The sequence below is a fragment of the Berghia stephanieae genome, chromosome 7, assembly GCF_034508935.2.
Source record: "Berghia stephanieae isolate SIO BIC M18660-M18661 chromosome 7, UCSD_Bste_1.3, whole genome shotgun sequence".
In the NCBI taxonomy this organism is placed as follows: domain Eukaryota; kingdom Metazoa; phylum Mollusca; class Gastropoda; order Nudibranchia; family Aeolidiidae; genus Berghia; species Berghia stephanieae.
Genome location: NC_088366.1, coordinates 48125394 through 48130957, shown reverse-complemented (window position 1 = coordinate 48130957; position 5564 = coordinate 48125394). Strand labels below are relative to the sequence as shown.

The 5564-nt window shown below is 37.5% G+C and overlaps 1 non-coding gene across 1 annotated transcript; it reads left to right on the top strand.

Moving 5' to 3' along the window:
* The first annotated feature begins 4372 nt into the window (after positions 1–4372).
* Positions 4373–4444, top strand: Trnag-ucc (transfer RNA glycine (anticodon UCC)). Its single transcript has one exon. It is a non-coding gene; the product is annotated as a tRNA-Gly (tRNA).
* The last annotated feature ends 1120 nt before the right edge of the window (positions 4445–5564 follow it).

Below are 5564 nucleotides of genomic sequence, written 5' to 3'. Positions count from 1 at the left end.
AACCTTATTGCTTACACTACTTATACGACGGTGTATGGACGCTATGGCACAAAAAATACAAACAAAAATAACAGTTCCGGTGGTTTACAGTTGTTTTTTTTTTTTTGTTTTTTTTTTGTAAAAAGAAAGTATGAAAAAAGAATAAAAAGTAGACAAAAAAGTATATATACTAAATTAAAACAAAACATAAAAAACGCCCCCCCCCCCCCCTTTCCCCCCCCTCCCCCCCCCCCCCCCCCCCCCCCCCCCCCCATAAAAAACAAATAAAAAAACAATTAAAAAAACCCCCCAAAAAAACCCCATAAAAACCCAAACAAACAACAAACAACCCAAAAATACCCGGTGAGCTTTCACATTCTGTGCAATATCCACAAAATATGCTCAAAACGATGGAATTTACGTCGATCCCAAAGCCAATCATTTTCCACACTTTTTGATAACAGAAACACTACGTTGCTACCTGCCATTGGGTACTACACCTGAGTTTGGTGAGAGAATGTGGGTAAAGAAATATTTTTCTTTTTTCCAAGGACTCATATTTTCGCAATGAACATCGAGACTCGAACCTGGGACAAACTACAGTTAAGAACCCCCAAGAGCAAGTCACCTCGCCCTAGCTTACTTTGCGGCGGTGCACTTCGGCTGACGCCTGGGTTATTCCAGTCTTCCCTTGGAAAAGACCCTAAAGACAAATTTCCCCTTCGGGTTGAATAAAGGGAACCGTATTTTTATTTTATTTTATTTTATTTATAAAATTCAAAAGTGTAATATTTTTTTTATTCTATCCCTCTATTAATTTTGATTTCGTCATCTGCTCTGAGTAAAAGATATTTTCAAAAATATTGAAATGATACTTCTTTTTGAAAATATTATCTAATTTTAGTGAAATTCAACGTTTGATAATCTGGCGTTACAAATTATCATTGTAAACTTGATATCATTACGCGTTACAATTCTTTAGGGAGAGGACTGGGATAATATGGGATATTTGATATCAATAATGAACAGCCATGATAAAGCACTCACTCTCTCTCTCTCTCACACACACACACACACACACACACACACACGCACACACACTCTCCCTCTCTATTTCTCTCACACTCCCCCCCCCCCCCCTTCTTATTCTCCTTCTCTCTATTTCTCTCACACTCTCTCTCCTCCCCCTTCTCACTCACTCTCTCTTTCTCTCTCTCCCACTCCCTCCCTCTCTCTCTCTCTCTCTCTCTCGCTCTCTCTCTCTCACTTCCCATCTCTCTATATATTATCTCTCCCTGTCTCTCTCTCTTGCTCTCTCTCTCTCTCTCTCTCTCTCTCTCTCTCTCTCTCTCTCTTTCCATCTCTCTCTTTATTACTCTCACACTCTCTACTCATCCTTTTCATTCTCTCTCTCTCTTTCTCTCCTCTCTCTCTCTCTCTCTCTCTCTCTCTCTCTCTCTCTCTCTCTCTCTCTCTCCCCCCCCCCCCCACTCCCCGTTTCTCAACCCCAGCCTGCATACACGTCCGTGGATTAATAACTAGTAACGGATATCCCAACCACAGCACGTTGTTCAAAACACATGTTTTTAACGATGCGTATCCCGGTACGTTCCGGTCCGGTCCGGTCACGGCTTTCTTCATGCTGCAAAGATTTGAAAGGAAATAGGAAAACTTTTCATATATTATTTTAATAAAAACACAAGGTTGTCATCGTGTGAAAGTTTATCCTTTATATAGTATGCGCTTGGCTAAGAAGCTCACAACATTGCCATCCGGAAGTATAACGGGCCAACACACAAAACTATGTGTAATCGTGAACTTTTATAGTCGGGTTAATACCGTTGAGTGAGAATTACTCATAAACGTGGATGGCAAAAAAACAATAACAAAGACCTGAGTGACGCCATTTTCGTTCTATCTATATGTTTTTCTTTGTTGTAAACTATGTGATCTAGAGCTATGACACTAGCATTTGGATCAAATGGTCCAGGGTTCGAATCATTCGTCCTTAGTGTTTAATTCCTCGTGTTGTGTTGATAAAGGGGAAACCCGAAACGTCCACAGTCGTGTTTAATTCCTCCTATTTTGTTGATGACGGGGAAACCCGAAACGTCCACAGTATCTGTCTTCATCTAATAAATTGAACCTTACAATCCAATACGTATCTTTATTATTTTCCTTCGAGCTTTAAGCATCAACATTTTCATCATACACAGCTGAAGCAGCAACAGGAAAAATGGAGCTTTAATATAGAGCAATATCCACTAAACGTGCTCAAGTCGCTTTACAATGGGTCCATGGCCAACAGCAACACTTAACATGTAGGATGTGACATGACGCCTGTTAGGCGATATTAATACTTTTTTCGGATAGAGACAACGCTGTAAACGACCAGGTACTCATTTTACACCTGAACGGTGAGAGAATGTGAGTAAAGAGTCTTTTCCAATGACTCAATCAACTATGCGCCGAGCGAGGCTCGAACCCATGACCTTCCGATCCGAAAGCTAGTGTCATAACAAAAGACCACATAGTCGCAATTTACTTCCCATTCAAAACAAAATTGAATAATAATAATAATTAATATTATTATTATAATTATAATAATAGTAATACTACTACTACTACTACTACTAATAATAATAATAATAATAATACGCGAGGCACGAACCCAGGACCTTCCTATCCGATAGCGAGTGTCATACCACGAGACCACATTATTATAGCCGCAACGAACTAGAAACCATTCACAACTTTCTCTTTTGTCATTGAGATCAACCAGACAGAGCAGAGAACTTCACTTTTCAGCCATCCCTATTTCCAGTCATGCAAATCAAACACCACGAAAACTCATCTCACTCAGGGAGCCATAACACCCGTCTGTTTTCACATCTATGTAGCAATAACAAGTCATAAAACCCGGTGTAAGCGACAACAACCCACGTTATCGTCTTTTCCAGCTCGAGTCGTGAAAGCGATATGTGATAATAAATATTTCACGGTTTTGACTACAGATGTGGTTGATATGCTTGTTTGTTTATTGTTTTGTTTTTTATTTATTTTTTTTTTTTTTGGGGGGGGGGGGGGTTCGTTTCTATCTATTGTGTGTGTGTGTGTGTGTGTGTGTGTGTGTGTGTGTGTGTGTGTGTGTGTCGATCGGCGTGGGGATCCATACGTATGTTGAACGTTACAGTGTTTTGAAAATACAGTGTATATTATGGGGAAAGTAAAACATACATCATATGCCACATACGCAGACATTATTAATGACACACGCATTCGTGTACATCCTAATACATATTATGTATGCAGCTAGAGCAGTAGAGAGAGAGAGAGAGAGAGAGAGAGAGAGAGAGAGAGAGAGAGAGGGAATAGAAGAAGAAGAAGAAGAAGAAGAAGAAGAAGAAGAAGAAGAAGAAGAAGAAGAAGAAGAAGAAGAAGAAGAAGAAGAAGAAGAAGAAGAAGAAGAAGAGAGAAGAGAGAAGAGAGAAGAGAGAGAGAGAGAGAGAGAGAGAGAGAGAGAGAGAGAGGGGGGGGGGAGAGGAAGGGGGGGGGGCAATTGCCAAATATGCAGGGTATAAAAATGACATACATAAAATGTTTTTCTCACTTATAAAAAGCAGACAGTCATAATAAAACTACCAACAAAAAACAATGTGTAAAAACGAATTTAACTAATTAATTTATTAAGGATTATGATATGAATTTTTTTAAAACCAACAAAAAAATAAAAACTTAAAACAAAAACAAACAAACTAACAAAAAAAAACAACAACAAAAACCCAACAAGAACAACACTTAATATCATTTTAAAAGTTGAGCCTTTATATAGAGAAATATCCACAAAACGTGCTCAAGCGCTTTACAAAGGGTCCCGCCGACCAACAGTAACATGAAACATGTAGAATGAGACATGACATCTGGTAGCGTGGCCTTCAGAAAGTTATGGCCTGAAATTGACCAAAAAATGACGTCAAAATGCCAGCCTTTTGCTTCAAAAGAAAAAAAATCGTGAGTTGTATTCAATAGTTCAACCAATGAAATTACTTGTTTCCATGAGATCTACTAATGACAACTCACTAATGACGTCCAACTGCCAGTTCTTTTGGATTTCAGTCTCAGGCTATAGATAGTTCGAAGATGACGTCACTCAGATTTTTGTTATTGTTTTTTGCCATCCGCGTTTATGAGTAATGCTCACTGAACTGTATTAACCTGACTATAACCGTTCATGGATACATAAAGTTTTGTGTGTTGGTCCGTTATACTTCCGGATGGCAATGTTATGAGCTTCTTAGCCATTTCAACCACTGATCTCCTTCCATGCTTGCGTGATCACCATTCACAATCTTCATAATTCTAATTAATATGATCAAATCTTGTGTCAATCACAGCGTCGGTGGTGTAACGGTCAGCATGGTTGCCTTCCAAGCAATCGACCCGGGTTCGACTCCCGGCTGACGCAGGGATTTTTTCTTTTTTGTGTTCTTTTTTTCTTCTTTCTATTTTTCCGACATATAAATAATAAGTAACCTTAATTGGATTCAGTAGTCTGATGTCACGCCGCCCGGCAAAGGCGGCCATCTTGGTTCTAAACAAAGAAAGTCATTATTTTTTATTCTTCATGCTGGCTAGAACTTTTCATATGCTTTGTGATCAGAATGTGTAAAAGTCAAAACATGATCAAATTTATGTATTTTTTTCCCTCTGGATACGCTGTTATGCTCGCCGGAGAAATATTTCATACGGGCGTCCGCCATTATTCCGATAGTTTAGAGCCAGTGTTACTAAGTTACCATGCGTCATTAGGAAGGAAGTGACGTTACGACTGTTGAAGAGTATTCCCCTTTTCATCGCTGTATCTTTCCATAGTTTTATAATATATTATCTTGTTGTTATGTAGATTTATTTGTTTATTTATTTGATTGTTATGTATATAATATTTATCTTTATTTATTTGTTTGTTATGCGTCTATTTATCTTAATATATTTATTTGTTCTGTATATAATTATACCATTACTTATTTATTTGTTATTTATTTATTTACCTTATTTGTTATATTTATATTTATTTCTTTATTTGTTATCTATTTATTTTCCATTATTTATTCATTTATTTATTATCTATTATTCATCTCGCTCTGCGCATAGTGGAGTCCTTGGAAAAGGCTCTTTACCCACATTCTCTTACCGTACTCAGATGTAAAATGAGTACTAGGCCGTTAATAGCGTTGTCTCTGTCGGAAATAAAATATAATATCGCCAAACAGGCCTCATGTCTCGTTCTGCCTGTTACGTGTTCCTGTTGGACAGGGACCCTTTGTAAACAGCTTTGCGCACGTTTAGTGGATATTGCGCTATACAAAAGCCCAATTCTTACATTATCAAAATGAAAAAAAAAAAGACTCACGAAAAAAGACAAAAAATACACGACACCAGCAGAATAAATAATTATAACAATAAAAGACAAAAAAAAAAAAATTTAAAATCATGATTGTTATAATGGCAGCCATTTTATGACAAAACCATCTCAGCCTTTCGTGAAAAAAAAAAAAAAAAAAAAAAAAAAATTAAATTAAAAAAAA